The sequence below is a fragment of the Furipterus horrens genome, unplaced genomic scaffold (genome assembly GCF_987537825.1).
Source record: "Furipterus horrens unplaced genomic scaffold, mFurHor1.1.pri manual_scaffold_2, whole genome shotgun sequence".
Lineage (NCBI taxonomy): Eukaryota > Metazoa > Chordata > Mammalia > Chiroptera > Furipteridae > Furipterus > Furipterus horrens.
The window spans coordinates 198767503-198793662 of NW_028327172.1; positions in this window are offsets into that span (position 1 = coordinate 198767503).

Genomic DNA, 26160 nt, shown 5'->3' on the forward strand with positions numbered 1-26160 from the left:
ATCGGAAAAGTAGCCTAACATTTAATACATATTAGATATTATTCTTACTGGTGACAAAGGATCGTAAGTTTATCAACTATGTTTGGTAACTTTCTATTAAGTATAGGCCTTGAATGATATGTAAAATAAACTCTTAATTATTTATTTCATTAATTAATTTATTTTTATTTATTCTCACCTGAGGATACGTTTTATTGATTTGAGAGAGAGAGAGAGAGAGAGAGAGAGAGAGAGAGAGAGAGAGAAAAGAGGGAAAGAAAGAAAAGAAGGAAGAAAGAAATAAAGAAAGGCAATAATTTGAGAGAGAAACTTCCATCAGTTGACCCCCATATGAGTCCAACCAGGGATCAAACCCACAACCTAGGTTTGTGCCCTGATGGGATGAAACGTCAATGAACTGAGCCACCCAGTAAGGTCTAAAATCAACTTTTAAAAAATATCTTATTTATTTACTTTTAGAGAGGGTAAAAAAGGGACAAAGAGAGGGAGAGAAACATCAGTCTATGGTTGCTTCTCAAGGCAACTGAGGACCTAGCCTGAAACCCAAACATGTGCACTAACTTGGAATCAAACCAGTGACCCCTTAGTTGCCAGGGCAGCACTCAATACACTGAGCCACACCAGCCAGAGCTAAAATACATTTTTAAGTGAAGTCTTTTTCTTAAATTCTCTTACTATGCAATACACACTTAATTTTAACATAGCTTATAGAAAGCTTACTTTGTACTATAACTATTATTTTTTGATGATTCTAAAGATGCACATGCTAAATTAAGCTCTTACATTATAAAAATGACAGTAACTCAAAACTTTAATTACTCATAATGACAATAACTTCATAATTTATCTGAAATGTAATACCAGGGAATGAACATTTCAAATCAATGAAATAAACAGGATTTTCTGCTTGATGTCAAATTTCATATAAAATGTTTCTAAAGACAAAGAATTTGGGGCTGTTCTTCGGCTATTTCAAAATTTTTTAAAATTATATTGACATATAATATAATATTAGTTCCAGGTGTACAACTTAGTGATTAGATTATAAAGTGATCACCCTAAAAATCTAGTGTGCATCTGACCCCATACAGACTTATTATGATATTTGACTATATTCCCTGTGCTGTACTTTTCAGCCACATGACTATTTTTGTAAGTGGAAATTTGTACTTCTTAATCTTTTCACCTTAAATAAATTTCCTTGACTGACTATGGATAATCTTTATATAATAAAAGTTATATGCTATGAAACTATAATATTTCAAAAAAATCTATACATATGTTAGGATTTCAATGACCTTGACTTCATTTTTTAATTTTTTTTGAAGAAAATTATCACATGAATCTTTCCAAGAGAAGTTAATACAATGAGGCAGAAGCAATACTATCCAGGATGAATTAGATTCCAGATTATATTAATCACTGTCTACATCTTCTCAACTTTGTAGTGCAGAAATCAAGGACAAAAATTAAGGCCAAGGATTAAAACAGAAACATTGTGCCAAAAGTGACAACATACATTTCTTGGAAACTGTTACTATGTCATAAATATCATTCATTTTGAATGAAACTATGATTTAACTATATTTTAACCATTGTACATTTAGCTCTTTTAAAAATAGTTAATTTAAGGAGAAATGTTAGGCTACATGACCATCTATTATTTTTAATTACATTTAATAACTAGCTAGCTTTTTAAAGAATATTCTTCTAAAACAAATATATTCCAAACAAATTAATGACCTTAAACACATTTTCTGTTTTCATTTGATTCTGGTATTATAGCAAGCATGAGATTGTTGTTATTGCATAATGTAGTTTAATTGAAAACTTTAAAAAGTGTCAATAATTATATTTAGCTTGTAATATCATTTTTTGACTAAAACACATCTATTGCTTTAACATTTGTTATAACACATGAAAAATTTTATTATTAACATGTAACCAAATTTATAATGTTGGTAAAAATAACCTTTTGACAATTTCTAAAACATTCTTCCAAGAATTGTTAATATTATTTTTTTCTAAGTGAATACATTTGATACTTAGTTGATCTTAATTTATAAACAAAAATGTATCTCTTACCAAGCACACCTCATACTTGTACCAAATGGAAGACCCCAATCAACCGATATTTCTGGTGCTAATACTAAATATTTTATTCGTGTTAAAATTATCATTGGTTTTAGTAATCAATTAATGAATCGTCGGCAGCCGTCCGTCTAGAAAGACGATGGCGTAGCTTCTTGAGAGACTATCTGCACCGCCGAGAATGGCTGTGCAGTCCGATTCGGGAGTGACAATCCCTGGCACACTTGTTACAGGTGAAGGCAGATGGCTGTTGTTGCTGCTGTTGACGCTGCTTCCGCCTCGATCTTTTCTGGACCGCCTCCTCGTTGCGCGCAGCCTCCACGCGTGACGTACCTTGCCTGACCGCGAGCCTCCAGGCTAGGCGGTCGTCTGCTTGAACTTCCCATGTGTTGAGATTGATGGAGCATTGTGTCATGTCCTTTTTGCAGATGTCTTTGAACCGCAGTTTTGGGCGCCCTGTCATCCTCTTGCCTTCTGCTAGCTCGCCGTAGAGGAGGTCTTTGGGGATACGGCCTGCATCCATTCTTTTGACATGGCCGAGCCACCTGAGGCGTCTCTCGCTAAGAACTGCATTAATGAATATAATATAGAAATAATAGTGATTTTGTTTTTGTGTCATATTCAATATAAATTCTATTTATTACTGTTCCTTGTAAAAAAAAACTATGAGATAAATTTTGTTGATCAAATACCTTTCTCCTCATTAATGAATGATTAGAAATATATTTCAAAGATAGTACTATTTCTACAATATTAACACTGATTTCATTTTAGTTTTCCTGTGTCTTCCATTCTTTCACTCTCTTTAAGTTGTAGTTTGTTACCAGGAGATTGGCATTTCTTTCCCACTCATGAGCTTCCAAATAAAATGACAGCTTTGTCTGTTCAAGCTTTAATGACATACATTTAGGGACTTAATTGTTAATGTTCTCTGTGAGTAAAAATATAACATTTATTATTATAACAATAGAAAGACATTTCTGATAAAATTTAAATCATTACCTCCACTGTATACGTTTTCTCTGTCCTAAAAAGAAACAAGGAATACAGAACTTTAATCACAAAAGCAGAGACTGCTAAGTTTCAGTTAGTGCCCGCAGAAGTAGTCCCTGATTGTCTGTCCCAAGGAAGAAACTTCCGGAGGCTAAGCATTTCTTTAAAAAACATTTTTAAATAGCTGTAATTTTTCCCTTGGATTAGATATTCAAGAATTGTTACACATTCCCCCTGAGACACACACATAAGTGATAGATAATTTACAATCGTGTCTTTTAAAGATAATAATCAACTTGATTATTTTCTTTTGTGGAAGTTGGAAATTCTAAAATCTAATGTGGTTTCTTATGTATAACTTACTAGCTTGTTGCCCAGGTGATGGTGTCATTTATACTTGGCAAAGCAATTAAGATTCACTGTAATTTATATAGAAATGTCAACTTATTTGTTTGATATTCAAATGTGATGCTATGCTCAGCTTGAAATACTATATTTATTTTCCCATCAGCCATTTCTGGATGTGACTTCACAATCTTGTACATAGATTTAATTATTCATTATTTAGCTTCAAATGAATAATGCATGTAATTCAAAATTCTACTCACAAAAAAAGCCTAACCATATCTGCATATAAATATATACTTATATAATTATATGTATTATAGTTTTATATACTCATAAAACATAAAAATAAGTTACCAAAATCACCCATTATCTTTGACATATCAACTATAACTGAAAATAACATCAACAATAAAATGATCCTCAATATATATTAACCCTGAAAGCAATAACCTCTTTTTTGCCCTTTCTGCTGCCTTTACAAGTCTGAAACATCTGGGGATTCAACTGAAGAGCTAAGAAAGCTTTGAAAAACTCTGTTCTTATTAACACCTGATTTTTGACCTTGAGGTTCTCATCTGTTCACTTTATATGAATTCTGTAACACATCCAGAGTATATTTCTAATATAATATTATCTTTGACATATCCTAATAGAAATAATATTAAAAACTAGTCTTTTTAAAATTAAATAACATGCTTCTAAGATTGCTGCTAACACTGAAATAATGGAAGACATTAAAATAATAGGTTAAACAAGGAAATTTTAAAGTTAATTTCTTGCAATACAATAGTGTCATGTGCTTGTACATTATTATAAGATAAGAAATTTACATAAAGATGAATATGTTAAAAATTCTAAAAAGTAAAAGAAATAGAAGTTTGATGTTTTCAAAAGTACTTATCACTATCTAGTGTTTAATCATTATTTTTGATGATATTGTCTTCTAAACAAAGGGGGGAAATAAAATATACAGTGATGTGAAAAATTAAGTGTCATTTATGTTTTCACAGATAAACTAAATCAACTTTTATAATTTGTAACTTTAAAAGAAAGCTTAAAAATAGTTCATTAATGAATTCACCTCATTTTTCAACAGAATCACACATTTACCTCAATTTAACTTATTACTATATCTTTTAATTAATTTTATTAAATTTCATTTTAAATTTAGCAAGAGCAATACTGATAATTTTTTCTGCTAAACTATCTTCTTAGTTCATATCTCTTTCCTGACATAATATTGTAATCTAAAATTTCTCTGAAAACAAGATTCCGGTTTAATCAGCTTAGATAGTCAATGACTTATTCTTGAATAAATGAATATTACATAACTATTAAATATGACCTAGTCATACAAACATATCCAGCCTGAGGTTCTTTGCCTTCTACACAAGGCTGCTCTGATGAGCATGTATTAAGAATACATCATACAGGGTGGCTCTGGGTAGGAAACAGGTGGGAGTTTACCTTAGCCTGTACCACCCAGAAAATCCCAGAGACTGAGCACCCAGTGGAGAGCTAGACCATGTCAGAACACCACCACACTGACTCTACACAGTTAATTATTTATGGTGGGTCAGGGGTCACAGCCCGTTCTTACAGCTGATTGACTGGGGTAAATACCTCACATTGACCTGCCAACAGTGAGCAAGGCTTAACTACAAGAGGAAGGTATACTCAGCCCACACAAAGGGCGCATCTCAAGTACCCAAGCTAAGTGATAGGGGCGCCTCTGCCACTAGACCCTATAGGATACAAATACATGAGGCCATGCTCCTAAGACAGGGAGTCATAGCAGCTCTGCTAATATATAGAAACAAACACAGAGAGGCTGGAAAAATGAAGAGACAAAGAAACATGGTCCAAATGAAATAACAGATCAAAACTCCAGAAAAATAACTAAATAAAATGAAGATAAACAATCTATCAGATGCAGAGTTCAAAACATTGGTTATAAGGATACACAAGGTACTTAGTGAGGACCTCAACAGTATAAAAAAAAGATCCAGTCAGAAACAAAGGATAGACTAAATAAAATAAAGAACAATTTTTTTTCAGATTTAATGTGTTTTATTGATTAAAATATTACATTTGTGCCAATTTCCCTTCCCTCTGCTCCCCTCCACCCGGTGGCCCCCCTCCCTCCAGTTGTCCCCCCCTTTTAGATTATGTCCATTAGTTGTGCATACAGTTCCTCCCAACCTCTCTCCGTCTATTCCATTCCCTCCTACCATGATCCCCAATTCCTTTATCATCTCCGTCCCTCTCCCCACTCCCCCTCCCTGTTGACCTCCCCCCAATATGCTTCCCGTACCCACAGTTCCTTTTCCACTCTCATTGCCTGTTTGGTTTGCCTTTGTTTCATCTCCCTAGCTTCTGTTTTTTTTTAAACCAGTCCCTTTAACATCTCATATAACAGTGGTTTGGATCTAATGAACTCTTTCAGTTTTATTTTGTCCCGGAAACACTTTCTCTGTTCTTCTATTCTGAATGACAATTTCGCTGGATAGAGTATTCGTGGTTGTAGGTTTTGGATTTTCATTACTTTGACTATTTCTTGCCAGTCCCTTCTTGCCTGTAGGGTCTCCCTTGAGAAGTCAGCTGATAGTCTAATTGGGACCCCTTTGTACATAATTCTTTTCTTCTCTCTTGCTGCTTTTAAGATTCTCTCTTTATCTTTAATTTTTGACATTTTGATTATAATGTGTCTTGGAGTGGTTCTCCCTGGGTCCAGTCTCTTGGGAACTCTCATTGCTTCCTGGACCTGCAAGTCTATTCCCTTTCCCAAGTCTGGGAAGTTCTCTTTTATTATATTTTCACTCAATTTTTCAAGTTCTAGTTCATCTTCCTCACTCTCTGGCAAACCAATGATTCTTATGTTGGGCCTTTTATAGCTGTCCCAGAGGTTTCTGATCCTCTGATTGTTGCTTCCCAATTCCTCTCTCTGCATTGGTTGACTGCTTGTTCCTTCTCCATATTCCAGTTTGTTGAAATGAACTCTGGATTTTTTTTCCTCACCATCTGTCTCGTATGCGGTTTTGTTCCTTTCGTTATGAATGTTTTTCGCTTCTTTCTTATCTTTTTCCTGCTCTTTTGTGAATTCTGTAAGCCACCTGATAACAATGGCCCAGAACTGAGCCTCTGACAGGTTTCTTATCTGTTCATCTGTCAGGTTCTCTATCTGTTGCCTGGTGAGTTGTGTCACTGGGATTTCTATAGTTGTCTGCCTCATTTTGACAGATGCGTTTTGTTTTCTTGGGCCGGCTGTCGGGAGCAGTGCCTGTGTACGCATCACAAGTCAGCGACCGGCGCCTGTCTGCAACCTATTTCGCAGCCCTGTGGTGTTTTCTTTGGGGGCGGGGGTCCAAGATGGATTCACACAGTTATTTAGCTAGGAGACCGGGATCCGTCCTCCCGCCCCCCTGGGCCTTACTGTTCAAGGCGATGCGGTGGCTGCTCTCCCCAGCGCCGGGGTCGTGCACCGCCAGGGGCCCGACCGCAACCGGGATTTCTCGCCGCCCCGCCACGGTCTCAGGTGCGATCGCAAACAGCGCTGCCCTCTTTAACTCTTACCTGCCCAAATGGCACCGCTGGTTTATAACTTCATATGTTGGGCTTCCGTGTAGTTTTATTTTCTGGAATTTCTAGTTATCCTTTGTTTTGAAGTAGTTGTATTCCTCTCTAGTTGTAGAGGGAGACCTAGCGTGTCCGTCTAAGCCTCCATCTTGGCCGGAAGTCTCAAAATAAAGAACAATTTATAGGAAAACATCAATAGAGTGGTTGAAGCCAAGAATCAAATCAGTGATTTGGAACATAATGAAGCAAAAAATAACCAATCAGAACAAGAGGAAAAAATAATTTTAAAACAATATGAGGATAATGTAATCAGCCTCTTGGACAACTTTAAGTGGTCCAATATTCAAATCATACAGGTGCTAGTAAGAGAAGAGAAAGAGCAAGAAATTGGAAATCTTTTTGAAAAAAATAATGAAAGAAAACTTCCCTAATTTGCTGAAGGAAATAGACATGTAAGTCTAGGAAACTCAGAGTCCCAAACAAAATGGATGCAAAAAGGCACACTTCAAGATACATCATAATTAAAATGCCAAATGTTAACAATAAAGAGAGAATCTTAAAACAGCAAGAGAAAAGCAGTTAGTTACTTACAGAGGTATTACCATAAGGCTGTCATCTGATTTCTCAAAAGAAACTTTGCAAGCTAGTAGGTATTGGCAAGAAATATGCAAAGTCATTGAAAGTGGAGACCTACAGGCAAGATTGGTTCTACCCAGCAAAGTTGTCATTTAGTATCAAAGGGCAGATAAAGAGCTTCCCAGACAAGAAAAAACTGAAAGAATTCATCACCACCAAACGATTATTATATGAAGTGTTAAAGGGACTTGTTTAAGAGAAAAGAAGATATAAATTGTGAATAATGAAATGGCAACGAATGCATATATATTAACAACTGAATCTCAAAAACAAACTAAGTGAACAAGAAGAACAGAGAATCATGGATACATAGAGCGTTTTGATGGATGCCAGATGGGAGAGGTGTAGGGGAATAGATAAAGAAGGTAGGGGATTAAGAATTACAAATAGGTAGATACAAAATAGCCACGGGGGTGTAAAGCACACTGTAGAAAATGGAATAGCCAAAGAACTTATATGTATGACCCACGGAAATGAACAATAGTGTGGGGATTGCATGAGGGAGTAGGGGGTGCTGGGTGAAAAAAGCAAAGAGGGAAAATTGGGACAACTGTAATAGAATAATCAATAAAAAATTATTTAATTAACTAAACTTTAAAATACAAGAATATAACTCATTAATTACCCAGGAGTTAATGGCTATGTGTTGCACGAAAAGAACAAATAATTCTTTTCAGTTTATCTGACTTCATCTCCTTTAGTGAAAACTGCTTAAATAAAAACAAACTTTTCAAATATTTTTTGATTACATGAAAAACCATATAAAGTTTAAGAGTATAGATTCCATTTTGAGGACAATATTTTCAACCAGGTATAATTTCTGATAACTTCAACTCTAGCTGTTATAAAATAATTTTCATTCCCAAATATCTATTTGTATGTGTTCTCTACTTCTTGAGTTTTTCTTCTTTATAGAGAGCAAATATACAAAAAAATAATTTTAATGTATTTGTAAATACTTCAAACTCTGTCTTGACATAGAAACCAATATGACCCTCACACTCAACCCAATATTTCCAGCAGATTTACAAGGACATTTACCTTTCTCCTGATACAATTCTCCAAAATATAAAACATTTTGTTTCAAATGAACTAACATTAATAATGAAAAGAAGTGACTTTCAGAACTGGCATGAGGCATTTGCTTTTGAACAACTTGATGTACCTGCAAATTCTTGATTTAGAAATATCCAATAGACTTGTAAAAATATGAATTTTGTATATCTCTGTTTAATGAATATTTTCTGGTGCATAATATTGTGCAATAAAAAGATTCTTATGTTTTGTTCCCAATCCAACTTGTCCATTAACATACCTGTTTCCCGTGCCTCCTTAATTTGCTCTTTTGGAGCTCTTGTATAAAGCAAATGATCAGGAACTGTACCCAAATTTCTGCCCAATAGGAAGATTTCTCATCACCACTGTCACTCAGGATTACCCTTGAATTGGGCTGTGATGAAGAAGGTACTTTTCCAGCTTATACCTGTGTATTTGTCCAACCCACTCATGAAACAAGCTTGGGCTTTTTCTGTCCCTGTCAGATGGTTATAGGGAGTCCCTTGCACGGCCCTGATGAGCTGAAAGAAAGAAAAGAAAGTCTGAACCAACTCTTCATGTTCATGCAGCTCACTTTTGCCCTCTGAATCTGCCCAAGCCCACGCTTTTATTTTTTAACTTTATTTTTGTTGCTGACACTATTACAGATGTCCCCATTTTCCCCTCACTTTGCCCACCTCCACCCAGCCCATATCCCACCTTCTCTTTGGCCACCACCAAGCTGTTGTCTGTATTTATGAGCTATATGTATATGATCTTTGGCTAATCCCTTCACCTGGTTTCATCCAGTTCCCACCCCCATTGCCACCATGCTCTGATCTGACAGCTATTATTCTATTCCATGTATTCATGCCCCTGGTTCTATTTTGTTCTTCAGTTTATTTTGTTCATTCAATTTCACTTGTAAGTGGAGTCATATGGTACTTCTCTTCTTCTGACAGGCTTATTTCACTTAGCACAATAATCCCCAGGCCCATTCATGCTGTCGTCTAGTCCACTGTCCGCCATGTCCATACGACAATGTTTCTTACATATCCAGACTCAAGATAGGCTGCATTGGATGTAAGTCCTGGGTCTGATCTTCAACTCTGTGTGTCATCTTAGTCCAAGTGATAAATATCTCTGTAATTACTGCCGAGGAGACTCTCCCATGCTTTCCTTTACATTACTAATTAACCATTGAGACTGCCACATTTTTTACTCCTTTATCAATGTCAATTAGCAGCAAGCACTCAATCCCACAATTCTTATAATTACTGTTCCCTCCATATCACTCAAAAACCAAGAAGATTGCATCAGCTGTTATATTTCCCTCCCAGTCCACCACAGAAAGCCATGGTAGTCATACTGCTTCAGCATTCCAGGCAGTAACAACATTTCACCTACCATAAGATGTGTGCAAGTAAATTATAAGGACAGCATTGACTTCAGCAAATTGGCATATTTAAATCCTACTCTCTGAGTGAGGTACTTACTGCCCTGAATAAAGTAATAACGTGAATTTCTGTTTTGTGTTTGGTTTTGCTTGTATATATGATTTTAAGTTTTCAGAGAAGTGGGAGAACATATACACTCTTATTACTTGGGGCTGATAATGCCATTTGGACATCTGTGTTTGATGCTCAGTTACAACTTTTTCAAAAGTTATCAAGAAGAAACTTGAAAATAAATCCTCTTTTACATTATACTTGTGAACAAATGTAAATTTAATCTACTACATGGATAAAAAAATGAAATAAAATTGGAAGTCTCAGACAAAATTTTCACCTTATTAATTGGATTATGGGAGTAAAATATTTCCAGAATTAATGGCATAAATAGTTCATTTGAAGTGTGCACTTATACATTTCTTTATATAATAGTACCTTTTCCATAGTAATCATATATACACATTTAATATTTTGAATTTCTTGTATTTTTCACCAACCTGACATATTATGACAGTCACATTTCTCATTAAAGTACATTCAGAAAAATAAAACATTTATTATTAAAATAAGGATTTTATGTTTGAGAGATGTATTCCTGCTGTTACTTCACCATCAGTGCAACGTCACTTTAGTGATATACTATCCTGATAAATTATTTCAGAGATATCATTGTGATGATATATTATGACTCACATATACATCATCATGGTCATCTTGATGTTTTATTAGCATCATATATCACCAAAATGATAGGGTTTTGATGATGTAGAATTTCCCAGTAAAATAGTAATGACAAAAATCATTTCTCCTGGAGCAATGCAATTTCTGATAAGTTTATAAATATAACGTCTACTTTTCTGACCATGTCTCAATAATACACTTTCAAAAATAGAAACAATATGTGATTCTTTTGAGGCCCAAAGCTGAATTTTGCAATGCAACATACACAGTTTTTATTATGACATTCTACCACATTGATCAATCTGAACTTTTCCCATTTATTCTAAATTGAAATATTTTCCTGCTCTTTCAACCAACAACAAACCTGCTTGTCTCCCTATATCAATCACCTGAAAGGAAACTGTCACAGACTATGTTATTGTAAAGGAGAAAACCAAGATGCTGTAGCTCAAACAATATACAGTTTATTTCTTCTGCTGTAGTAGAGATACCTGAGCATTCCAGGATGGTATGTGGTTCTACTACATGATGTAATGTAAGTTGCCAATTAACTCTAACTTTCTTTGTTATTTTCTTGAGAAAATTCTTCATTCACATGTTAAAACTGTCTTACCACCAAGATGCACACTTTGCAGCCACAGGGAAGAATAAAAGAAATGGAGGATGAGGGGTTTCCTTTCAAAATAGTGACCTGGAGTTTTACATGACCAAGGAGTAGCCTACATGAAGTGATAGAAATATATAAAACAATAATATCCCTGCAAATTTTATATATTCTATCACATAAAACAATTCATGTATTGTATTTATTAAGGTTTATTAAGTAAATTTATCAAAAACACTTAGAATATTGTATAAAAAGTATTACTAGACTGCAAGAAACACATTTGCTACCAAGTTTGCAAATAACATGTCAGTCTTAAAGTTGGTCAATACCACCTCATCAAATTAATTATTGCATAATATATTGTACAAATAAATTATTGTTTATGACCACAATTAAATGAATAAATTCACTCTAGCAGTAACTTTGCTATAATCATTTATGGCAGTATTTTCCCTCTTCACCTCCTTACTTTTATAACACCCTTATATAACTCTTTTAATATACATAATCTGCCCTGACTGGTATGGCTCATTTTGGCATCATCCCACAGATCTAAAGGTCACCTATTCTATTCCTTTTCTGGGCACATGCCTGGGTTGTAGGTTTGTCCCAGATCAGGGTACATATGAGAAGCAACTGATAGATGTTTCCTTCCCTCTGTTTCTCAGTCCTTTGACCTCCCTCTAAAAATTAATAAACACAAGTCTTTAAAAAATACCAATGCACATAATCCATAATCTTATAAATGTTTACCCAATCTCCCACTACAATGTAATGTAAGAATAGACATTTTGTTTTGTGTAGCTATGGCTTGCTCGTGGCACAGTGCCTGACATAGGGCAGATTCTCCACTTCATTCAAAGTATGTACTTTTCAGAGTGTTGTCAATATTGATGTTTAAAAACAAAACTGTTAAATTATTCTTTACCATAGTGATCTGACATACAACAATATATACTTAACATCGAGGCAAATAGACCCTTCTTTAATGGTAGGCAATTTTACATAATTTTTTCTTGAGCACTTTTTTCCATTTCACTTATGCCACATATATTTTTCTAGTTTAATATATTTTATTGCAATCGAACTTTTATCAAAAGTAATCATAGTTTTGCAATGAAAATAGGCATATATATTAGTATTTTCAATAATATTTTAACTATAAAGTTATAAACAGTAGAAACAAAAATCAGCTTATTGTATTATTTTTATAAATAACATAATGATCAAAGCTTTATTGTTAATACTTATTTTTAACTATTGTTAAATATTGTTCATTATTATACAGTAAGTATAATGTATTGAATCTCAATTTATTAATGAGATTGTGATGGAAATTTTAAATCCCTAGAATAATTCTATATTGTTAAAATGAGATAGAGTTTCTAATCAATTATATAGCTCATTTTTTATTTTACAAGTAGGTGGAAGTTGTTAAGGAAAAATCTCTGAATTTTTAAAATTCTTCTCGGATTATAATTCAGACATAAAATAGTGACCTATCACAATAGTATAACAACTAAAATCTCCATTAGTAGTTTTTTTCTTTTTGGTTAAAGATAGAAAACTAAAAATCAATTGACTTACAAAAATTTTGTACTTAATAGGTACATGCTATAAAAGGTTCTAATAAGAGTAAAGACTACATGCCTGTAATCATTTTTTTTCCCATTCTGTGGTAACTTCATTGCCCAATTTAATGATAAGAGTGGTAAAAAAAATTTTAAGTTAATTTTAATCGTCTATGTCAATAATATATTTTGTCAAAGAATTGCATATGTATTTCATCCACTGTATGAAATAAATATTCCTACCACATATGTTTGCAAAATAAGTGATCAGTATTTACCAATCAGTCAAACCTCATTTACTTTCTGTTGGACAAAGAACTTCAGTTTTAAAGTAGATAATACTGTTTATATTCAAAGCATAAAATATTATAAATACAATGAAAAATCCATTCCAGAATATATCTTGTAAACTGTGTTATTAATAGCATTAAAATCATGATTAACACAGGTATAACATAGTAATACATTTTATTAAATCTATGTGCCGTTTCTCCATTGCTTATTTTCAAAAAATCTAATTCATAGCTAAAATTATAAAATATTTATTAAATAATAAGTAGAATAGAATATATTATTACTTTAGAAATTTAGACAAGAGTGCATTGAAATCTGGTGTTCTTTAAAGATAGTTAAGGATATTCAGTTATAATTTTATTAATATTATCAGACATCATAATCAAATTATTCTAGTTAATGAAAGATGAAATCTATATTTTTTAAATGGATAGCTTTAGCAACCATTATTAATTTTATTGTTTTGTTACTAAAAGATAGACTAGATTAAACATTTAGAAATAAGATAAGATGAGAGTAGATGGTAAATGAAATAAATGTTTCATAATTTGATTTTGGTAAAAAGTGGTAACACTATTTGATAATTCATCAAACCACACTTGGTTTCCTTAACTTCTTTTAAAGCTAGTCATATTATTTTTATGTGTGATAAGGAAATAGTAGAAAGAACGAAAATGTGTGCTGGAAGAGTAACTTTTCCAATTATGTGTAATTTTAAAAATATTCAAATATCTTTATAAAGTGAATGAATATAAGAGTCACCTGAAGATACAACATGAAAGAAAAAAGCTCCTTTACATTTGAAATAAGAATGGTTTGTTTTTATTAATTCTTAGCTTGTTTAATTTTTTTGTCATCACTGGGGGTTAAGATTGAAGTATAGAAAATAACTCCTGAAATCTGGACTTAATTGTCAAAGTAAGGGATCTGTTAAGTATTCTGTAAACAGTAAAAAAAAAAAAACATATGTTTTAAATCAGCAGCAACTTTTGAAATAGTATCTAATGAAGGCATAAGTTAATTTTTAAACATTTTGTATATTTACATATATTTATGTGTAGCTTTGGTATAGCTTACATGTTACTGGAGTGACACACTCAGGACAGTACATTTGCTATTTAATGGTTTATACCACTAAACAAAAATTTCTTAAAAACTTGTGCCAAAAACGGTCATATGTTTAAGATCCCTTATTTCAGGAAGGTTCTCTCTAATATAAAATGGTTACAAATCAGGTCAAATGTGACAAAATTAAAAATTATCTCATTTTGTTCATTGAATAGGGGCACTTAAAATCCATCTGCATTTTGGACAATGCACTTTTAATTAAATTCCAATTTCAAAATAGATTCTTCATACAGAAACTTTACATTAGCCTAACCTTATACAGTATTCATAGATCTTGATCAAACCACTGGATACTTCTATTTATTCACTCACCATTTTGGACACCACAGCTTTATGTATGTCTATGAAAAGTGTATCATAATTTCATTGTAAAATACCTTGACTTTGTAAAATGTATTGTCAATATAGTAATAAAAATATACAAGTGACCTAACATACTAATTAGACCAGATTGTCAATTTTACATTTTATGCTAGAGAAATTCAGTGGTCATTTTAAAAATAGCCAACTGGACACATACTGAATAATAATTTCATTTCAAAAAATGTTCCTGAACATTCAGAGTCAGTATTATAGTAAATGTTTTATAATACACATATTCAAAATAATACATGATACCAAGGGCCTCAGTTGTAAGCTATAACATTACATCTTGTCCAACAAAAAAGCAAGGTTGTGTGAAATATTAGAATTTTATTTCCAAGTCTAGTATTTGAAGATAGCTAACTACACTTACTGGTGTCAATTGCCTCTTGTTGACAGTATGATTTTATTAGTTCATTGAAGTAACAATGAGGATTTACTATTGCTCCTTTATGTTGTGACACACACAGAAAAGAATGACACATTTACTCAAGGCCAATAAGAATAATTTTAACCTATCAAAATTGTTGGTAGGCATTTACTGCCTAGTCACCATTGGGTTTTCACAATCATTGTGGACAATCTGCAGCTTCAATTATAATAAAAGAAAATAATATTAAAACTCAGAGAAGAAGTTAGACTCATGCTTGTAATTATCATTAAGTTTTTTAGTCTTCTATAGGATTACTAATAGTAGTGCAATTTACTATTGTCTCTCGTTTTATGCAACGCAACTGTAATTGCCCCACCTGAGATCTCTGTACTGGATGAGTAGCTAGGAAACATTTATGGATATGTCCATTAGCCACACACATAAAATGCTGTATTATAGTCTTGTGGGTTCAATACATGCCACTAACTGATCCTTTAGCTCTATGACAATTTGAGAATCAATTAATTATATGTCTCCTGGGTTCTTTCTAGTATAATCTGAAAATTTATTTAGGGTTCTTAAACATTTTTTTTCACCGTATTAAACCAACAATTGCACTTTGACTTTCACAACAAAAACAGAAATATAAATACACATTAATTCGGTCTTTTTTTTTTTTGTTACTTTGTCTAAACTCTAAAAGCCTACTTTTTAGGTTAATGCACATCAAAGTTATGGATTAAATAATAAACAAGATAGTACCTGAATAACTGGTTTAGGATTCCCAAAGGAATGATATAATATTGATTTAAAATATTTGCTTTGTAATGGCAGTAATTTCTTGCACCTAGGCAATACTTACATCAATATTTATCCCTTCCCAGTTTTATCCCTTTGTATATCAGTAAAGGTGTTACTGGTTCTCTGGAGGTATGAGGACAATCTGGTTGGTTTTCAGCAGGAAAACCCACAGATGTAGGCTTCATCCCTATCAGTTTTAAATAAGTGGATGACTTTGATGTTTCTTTGAGTCTGGCGTGATGACAATAAATGTAGGGTGATTTATTGGAACTAATATACTATATTACTATATACTAGTTCCAAGTACATACTTGGAATTGTAGCATAGATTCCTGAGTGTGGCATTACTGAAAACTCCCGTCATTTTAAAATCATAGTGTAGTATTCTGAGAAGGCAGAGCAAATTTGGGTTATAAACATTAGGATTTAAGAAGCCTTATGGTAGGCCCAGTGATTAGAGCATGAAAACAGATAACTGCTGACAGAGTGAAGTTCCTGGTATTCTGAATCCAGGGAGAAGTCAAGGTAAAGAAGTAAAGTGAGGAGAATTAGGAAGCCAGAAGCGAGGGATGACTTTGAGTGTCAAAAGGTGTAAGCACCTCAGTTTATCTTCTTGCTTCACCAATGACTAAAGGAAAGATAGCACTGGAGTCCAACCTCCATGCATTGCTCAGTGCCTACATCCCATAGCTCCATATTTTAAAACAGTGATAGTTGAAGAAAAATGGAAGGGTGATTAGCATTACCAATAAATGTGATGGTAAGAAGTACAGCAGGGCAGTGACTACTACCAGAATTAATGCATGGATCAGGCAGTTTTGTAGGGAAAATGATGGAATAAATGACCAATCCTAGAAAGAAAAAATAAAAAGACAATGGTATCGGTTCTATAACATGTCTGTAGCGCCCATGGCCTGCTTGATCTGAAGACAAGGATTTATTGGGTTGGCCAAAAAGTCTGTTTAGTTCTTTTTTTCTTAAAATAATATTTTTGTCACCAATAACTTTATTGATTTGACTGTTTTGAGTATGTTGGCTGTCTCTGGCTATTGGCTTCTAGTAGGTAGAGGCCAGAGGTGCTGCTAAGCATCTTCCAATGCATAAGGCAGCCCCACAGCAAAGATTTATTTGGCCAATATGTCTATAGTAACAAGAAATTACACAAACCATTTTTGAAACATTTGATCAGTCACAGCACCTTCTCCATACACTGCACAATGTTTTTTTTTGCGTTTCAGTTGCGTTTTTATCTCTCTTGAAAGAATAAAGCATAATATGCTGAAAATGTTGCATATTTTCTTCCATCTATAATATTAAAATAGCTGCACAAAAATTTACCAATTCTGATAATTTTTTTAAAATTCTTGCTGATAGCTGCCGCAATACAATCTAACAAAATTGCTTCTAATGAAGTTAAAGACAACTGAGCAATACTAAAACCATTGTATGGAAAAAATTAAATGAGCTTTTTGGCCAATCCAACACAATTAAGGTGCCATTTATGATTTAACTAGATGGGCCAAAATAATATATTTATTATTGTTCTAATGAAGTCTGTAGTTGTATTTGTGATATGTATATGTATATTCTATATTCTATATGTCTATTATTTCTCATTTTTGCCCCTTGTTTTTTGTTGGTTTGCTTTTGTTTGTTTATGATTTTTTAGTAAACAGATCTAAAAAACTATAAAGCCACTATTAAAACAAGTCATTTACCAATTGTACTTATACATTCATTCCCCCTTTGAATTCAGTGCAGTCTCACCACATCCTTATCAATTTGGAAAAACAGTATGTTATCATTTTTCTCCAGAAATTTTCTCCTTCTAGGGTGTTAGGTTTGTCATCAGTAGTAGCTCCTCTGAAGGCTGTGTCAGAAGGGCTGAAAAACTCCAAAACTGTGAATGAAACCGCTTGCCAAATATAAAGGAAAGAGCAATGAAGCACAGTTCACACTCTTACATCCACTTCTAAGCTGTTAGATGTTTGACCTTTGAAAATTTTCCTTCTGGCAGTGTTGCCTACATTATTCTCATTTTATGGAATAGTTTAGTTTTTCTTTTCATTGTCTGTTGCTTTGCCATACAAATATTTTCAATTCAGGTAAATTATGATATCATTTAAACATAATTAAAATTGCAGTTCAAATTTAGTTCCAGCACTGACTACAGAAAATTTCATTATATTGAACTTACCTGATGTTTCTATAGTTCTAATCTTTTATTTCCATTATTGTTCTCATTATAGTATTATGAGCAACTAGGATAAAGAAGGCGCATACAGACATAATTCTGTCATCATAAAGTTGAGAATCTAATAAAGGAGTCAAAGAGTTCACTCATTTAGCAGCCCATTATTGCACAGCTGAGTTGAACACTATTCTTGATATTGGATATAAAACTGAAGATGAGACAAACTGAATCTCATCCCTGATAGATAATTATTTTCATGGGAGAGACAGACAAATCGGAGATTAATGCAAGAAGCCAACTAAAAATCTGCCGTGTGTATGTTCTAATATTGGTACATATATTGAAGTAAATAGTACAGATTAAAGGATAGTGGTGATTACAAAGCGATCTTTTAACTAAGTGGTCCGAAAAGGCCTCTCTGAAGAAGTCAGCTTTGAAAAGATTTCTGAATGATATCAGATATGAAGCTACACATAGATCTTAGGAATGGCGAATTTTTCCAGGCATAAAGCAGTGTAAAGGCTCTGAAGTCACAGTTCAGCCTTAATGGGTCTATAACAAGAGAAGTGCTAACATAGAAGAAAGAGAAATACATATTCAACTGGGGGGGGGGCTGACAGATAAAGGAAGGATTCCCTGTGGAATTGATGCTTCATTTAAACTTTAAAAGAAAGGTAGGATTTAGTTTATACACCCTGGACTCAAGAACCTCACATTTCACAACACAAACACGTAAACAAATAAACATGTAACAAATAAGTAAAATATGACACATCAGTGGTGATAAAGTGGTACATAAGGATAGAAGATTACAAACAAGAGGCAGCTAATTAGATTCTGTGGGAGTGCTATGAGAAATAATGGGGAAGAGTAATCCCAAACATGTCTTAAATGAAGCAAGTCTTGTGTTTAAAGGGTAAACAGAAGTTTGCCTCACTGAGTATAACAGAAGGATGCTTCGGCCGTAGGAGGTAGGTACCAAGCCATAGAAGTGTGAAAAAAAATGACTGCAATATTTTGATATTTGTTTGCTGTTGCTTCCAGAAATGATGATTTAAATAATCATAACCAAGTTCCTGCTAAGGACAATTAAAAATCCAACCAAAATATTTTAATGTTAAAATGTGTCACAACGATTACAAAATAAATAAATAATTACTGGGCTATAAAATATACAAAATAAGAACCTAGAGATATATACACTAAAAGCTACTTTTGCTAAGGGTGCATGTGAAACAGTTCAAATACTCTGAGCATTACTTTTAATACATTTTTGATATTAGAGCAGCAAAATTCAAAACACAGCAGCAATCAAAAATAAGGGACTTGGATAAAAATCCCAATTTAAGTCACCATCCCCAAAGCAGAAGGAGAAGCAGAAATAAAACAGGATAACCTAGTTTTTCCTTTGTGTGGGCTGAGAAAGCCAAGCACTGAAATTAGAATACAATTGCCTTGTAGGGTCCCAGACACAAGAAAATTTTGTCAGGGGGATGATATCATAATTACAGGCTGTAATTATTCCCACCCCAAAAAAAGTTCAAATATAATGCTTTGGACACAGCAAAAAGGAACAAGGCACACAAGCAAAGGAGATACTGTTAGAAAGATCCAGTATAAACAATAGAATTAAGATATGAAAATGATCAGATACAGATTATAAAATAGACTAGGTCACTCAGCTCAAAGAAAATAAGGTACAATACAAGTCACAGAAAACTGGAAATTAAAACTGGTGCCATAGGAGAAATTTTATAAGCAGAGCAAATGGATATTCTGGAACTTAAATAGATGACAGGTAGATTTAAAAAAATAAGTAAATAAAAATAAAGCAAAGCATAAAAATAAATACAGAAATTTTGGTGCACAATAATTTAAGTATAAAATGGAGAAGATCTACAAAGCTAAAAGCTTTTCCAGAAAATATGAGAATCTCCTACAATTAAAAAAAATACATACAACACAATGTTAAATTTTTAAATTAATTGAAGGTGCACTTCCCAGGAAGAATGATCAGAATGACATCTCATATATGAAAATTGCCCATCTTTATTACTTATCTAGAATATACATTAAAGCATATTATGAGACACCACTATACTTTCAAAAGATTGGCCAACAATAAAAAAGTCTGGCAAAGCTCTGGCCACATAGCGCAGTTGGTTAGAGAATCATCCTGATACACCAAGGCTGTAGATTCAAATCTCTGTCAAAGCATATACAAGAATCAACCAATGAATGCACAAATAATTGGAGCAGCAAATCTCTTTCTCTCTTTCTTCACTCTTTCTATTCTCTCTCTCTCTCTCTCTCTCTCTCTCTCTCTTCTTTCTCCCTCTCACTCAAATTAATAAATACAATTTTCTTAAATGTCTAGCAAGAGTATGGAAAAATATCAGTGTTCGCATTTTGCTGGTGGGATGTTTCTGCACCGTCCTCAGTTTATAGATAGTAATGCTCTGGGCTCTGGCGAGCTTCCCACAGACATCGCCCCTTTCTAAACCAATATTACAGCTGGACTGACCCTCGTGGTTATCATGATTGCAAGAGCTTCCTTCAGCAATAATCACTAGGAAACTTTGAAGAAAAAAATGGTTTTGTTGCTTACATGTCCTGAGCTTCTAAGTAAAGTATGCCAGGAGGCACACAGGGAGGTTTTAGGAGAGATCACAGGCCTGGGTTTTTACTTTTATTGAGCTTCAAGGTGAGGGCCCAAGATTTTGAAGTCTCACTTATTTTACTTATTTTTAAAATTTTATTTTTCAATTACAGTTTGTATTCAATAGTATTTGGTATTAGTTTCAGGTGTACAGCATAATTTGATATTCATATACCTTATAAATTGGTCATCCCAATATTTCAAGCACCCTCCTGACATAGTTAGTTATTAAAAATTATTGACTATTTTCCCTATGCCATACTTCACATTCCCAGGAATATTTTGTGACTACTAATTTTCAGCTCTTGAGCCCTATCTTTTTCACCCAGTCCCCCAACATCCTTCCCCTCTGGCAGCATCAATCTGTTCTCTGTACCGATGAGTCTGTTTCTATTTGGTTATTTGGTTTGTTCATTTATTTTGCTCTTTATATTCCACATATATGTGAAATCATATGATATTTGTCTTTCTCTGTCTGACTTATTTACTAGCATAATATCTCCTAGGTCCATCCATGTTGTCACAGATGGTAAGGTTTCATTTATTTTTATGGCCAAGTAACCATTTATCTATCAATGGACACCTGGTTAACTTTCACTTCTTGGTTATTATACAAATGCCGCAATGATCATAAGGGTGGGCTCACTATTAGTGAATTTAAAATATGAGTGGGAAATTAACATGTGGGAAGAGGGGAAAAGAAAAAGACAAATAGCCCAAATGGTTAGTTATTAGAATCAACTAAGATCTCTTATTTTTTTTAAAAAGTAGCCTCAGTGGAGAAGGGGGCATGACTCTTTACCTAGTGGTCTGGCTGGCAATGTTTTTATTTGAGATAATCTTTATTGAAGTCTGTCCATCATGAAGTGAAAGCCTAGGTAATCAAAGGATAAGCCATGCACTTGCATCACAAAAAGAAAAGCCACTAACAATCAAGGTTTACACTACAGGGAAGTATATGTAATACAAACATTTCTGATAAATTTGAACATGCTTAGGATACATGAAAAAATCATAAACTTTGGTTCACTCCTAAAAATTCAGCATAAGTGTAGTAAATGCATTTTTGCACCAGGACATGGAAAGGGAAGAGAGAGGGAGAGAGATGCTGATAAATAGTGAAATAGTGAGAGGCCAGCTTATATTCGATTATCTGTGTTCAATCTCCATTTGTTTCCCCAGTTTCCTAAGATTTTCTCAGGATGACCTGACCTAGAACCGTAGTCACCATTGTTTAGTTACTTCTATTTTACCAAAGACCTTTTAAAACCCAGTGCCTAAAACATAAAAATACACTGCTTTGTTATATCACCGAAGTGGAATATGGATAGTTCTCTCCATTAAATAATAATGTCAATGGCTACAGTAAACATATGCCACTTACAATTCTTGTGGGACTTAAGGTTAAATGACTTTTTCAAACTTCTTATCAATTAGATTTTAAACCATCACCATATTAATATAATTAAAAACTAAATAAAAACAACGTAAAGATTTACAGAAATGTGTGGTGGACAAAGTCCTGTTTCAGAATCATAGTCTATATTTGTGTGAAGGCTCTTTATTTAGACATGCAATCATGAACCAGCTATCTAACTGTTCTTAGCCTCAGTTTTGTCACCAATTAAGTAATGATAATAATACTTATTATGCAGAGTTGTTATGTGAATTTAATGAGCCATGCAACAAGAGAGCCTCATATTTGATGCTAAAATGGTAGCTACTTTCACACTTAAAACTAATAATTCTAATAATAGTCATTAAATTTATTTTCAAAATGATAATAGTCATTTATATTATGAAACACTGGGTTGAATGTTCATAGGATACTTTTACCAGAATAAAATTAATTTTAGTTTACCCTCTCTAAGAATGTATATTTTATAATTCAAAACAAATCTTATTAAATAACAATGGATATAATAAATACCTTAACCAAGTATCCCAGTTTTCTGTGTATGTGGGACAGCAGAGCTCATGAAAGCATTGGGTGGAGTCAAATTGGCCTCCAAGATCTGACCTCAAACCTGATGATCCAAACATTCTACATGAGCCACTTGTTGACAGAAAGAACATCATATTTCCACCTCTGCACATAAAATTGGGTCTCATGAAGCAATTTGTTAAAGCTTTGCCAACTGAAGGAGACTGTTTTAAGTATCTCATTTTGGCATTTCCTAGCCTGTCATTTGAAAAGATAAAATACCTTCAAATGTATGTTTGGTGGCAGAACTTTACTACTTCTACCCAATTTGACTTACAGGAACAATATATAGCCTTTATATGAATAAAATAACTCTTAATGAACAGTATATTCAGGTAATTTTTATTTATTATTTATTTTATTTTCCTTTGTATGTATATTTACATTTTACTAAATTATCTTTCCATATATTTTTGTCTTCTTTATTTTCTTTATCAATGTCATAAATTTTGGTGTACTCATTGTTTACTTCCTTGGTTATATTTATTTTTAATTTTTATTATTGTTTATAGTTAAACAAATAATCTTTATTTCTTCTTCAGATGGGTCACTGTTGGAAAACAGAAATGCTCATGACTTGTATGTTAATTTTGTATCCTGAAACTTTACTGAATTTGTTTACTCATTCTAAGTCTTTTAGTAGAGTGATGAGAGTGGGCGCACTTGTCTTGTCAATGATCTTAAAATAAAAGCTTTTAACTTTTCTCCATTGTATGTGAGGTTAGCTGTTGGATTGTCATATATGGCTTTTATTAGGTTGAAGTAGATTTGTTTTACACCCAATATGTTGAGTTTTTTATTGTTATCATGAAAGGATGCTGAATTTTGTTAAATGCTTTATATTGAGATGATTGTATAATTTCTTATGTTATATTTTTTAAAGTGATGTATCACATTTATTGACTGGTGTATGTTGAGCCATCTTTGCATCCAGGGATAAATCTGTTGACCTTATGGATGGTATTTTATTTCTCTTTAAAATCATTTTTATTTATTTGCTTTTCAATTTTATAAATACTGCTATGTTTGTGGTTTCAAGTAAAATTATGGATTTTAAAATTTAGATGTTATACTGCATTATGCCAGATTTTTCTTTTGTCCATCACACACACACACACACACACACACACACACAATGTTCCTAAATGTATCTTTATTGATTGAATGACTGAAGTATGTGTTCTGACACAAACAGAGCTGACCAAAGCAGAAATGAAGCAGAAAACATAATGACTGCCAAATGGATGAACCTGAAGTTGAAAAAATAACTTCAGCTTAGTTACTTGAATATGCACTCTGGCTAACACTTCAGCTTTGCATGAATTTTTGGAATAAAAACAGTTCCACTCCTTAAATAATAAATTTATTAATAACAGTCCATATGAATTCTGACAGTAGTCAGCATTGTGGGTTTCTGATTCCTTTCCAAGCGGTTGAATGTCTCTGTGATTTATGTAACAGTCATCAGTGTCATGAAGAAAGACTTGTAAGATAAAACTTCTTAAAGACAGGAACACAGATGGTTGCCTGTGGAGTGTGTGGTGGGTGTGAATGAAAAAGCACTGAACAGTGAGGGAAATGCATCAAACCACCACAGGGAAGGTAACCTGGATTTTAGAGTTTTTTAAAGACAGATACTACTTTTTCCTTATTGAAATCTTTCAAATATATTTCGTTCTAACAACCACAAACACTTAGGGAATTATTATCACAATATGGGTTGAAACGATAATGCAATTAGAGCATAATATAAAACAAAAATTGAGTAAATGGTTAAGGGATTTTCATTCATTTTAACGATGTTTCTCTATGATTAACTGCTTACTAAAGAATGTACAAGTTTGAATTCTAAAAGCTGTAGTCTGAGACCAGGCTATTAAACAAACGCTAAGGGCCTTATATAATTTTCCATATCACCATCTAGCTTTTCTATATTAACTTTTTCTCCTGAAAATTTTTAGTTTGTAATTGTTCATGCATTGAAGCACCATCTATATTTAGTATAATCATATTGACTGGATAATTACTTAGTTTATTACTTTATCTTGCTTCTACCTAATTATTAAACTTCCTCCATGTTATGTCCCTTGCTTCCCACAAATGCCAATTGATCGCATGTTAGATAAAATAAAACAAAGGGCAATGTCTTTAGTAGAAGGGATTAATAGGTGACTAAGTAACATCTTGGGGGAGGCATTATTAAATAACAGTCAAGGCATTTCTGTCACATCATTCTAAATGAATCATGAATGTTCAGCTTTAATTAAGCCTTCATGAAGTGTTTCTTTATAGTACGTTCTTTCTTATTCACTAATCAACCCGTTAAGGTCCATCCAAAGCCCGCTTATTTTTTGTAATATTAGGTTTATCTGCTCAGACAATATTTGTTTTATTTATTGCTCTGGAAATATAAAGGAATAGAAAAGGAATGTTTTATAATATGACATTTTGCCCACCCTATACTACAGAATCTGTGGGAAGCATCCTTTGATCAGAAATCTAAGAGGACATAAGTTGAAGGTCCAAATTGATGAAAAGCACACACACTAAATATTTTCTCTAAGACCTTTTTTGTAGTTTCATTTACAGGAATCACAAAAACAAAGCCGATTTTTTTTCAATTTAAAAATGTTTAAATTTGCATTGGATTATTTCTCCTTAAATTCATCTGGTGCTATGGTCCTAAATCCAAAGAAATGTACCTGACAGCAATTCAAGATTCTACCTTCGAAAAATTTCACTGTATGTAGTCTCAGTTTATAGAGTAGGTGAACCTTGGATGAAAAAGAGTTGTCATTGTAGGCTTTGCTAATATTTAAGACTGTCATCTCAAATAGATCCATGCCTATGTGGTACACAGTTTCCCATATCCATAGCTTACATTCCATAGATCTGCCTTTAGGAACACATTTTTTAGTATCTATGTAGCCCCCCTCCCAAGAAAAACAAGCTTAATGTCTAGAAACCCAGCAATTTCTACACCTTCTGCTGTCATGTTGCAGTATCTCTGCTTCTCTGTGCTAATCTCCATAGACACATGGCTATCACTGATGAGTTACTACATTCTTTTTCAAGTAATTCTTGTGGCAGAACCTTGGCTAAAGTATCCAGAGAGTTGTTTTCTCATTGAAAAGGTATCATGCAACAGCTTTCTAAAATTATTATTTCAGCTATTTTTGACCCTGTATCTATAAACCAAGGTCTCTGTTAATTATGTCTGTTGCATTATGTCAGGGGCAAATTGTCAGAAGAAGACGGACATGGTCCTCAAGCATGTAGCCATCTGTTCACATATTTTATAGATGTTTTCTTTTCCACCGCATTTACCAAGTTACTAGATATATGACCTATACTTAGAGTTTCCTTAAAAAGTTA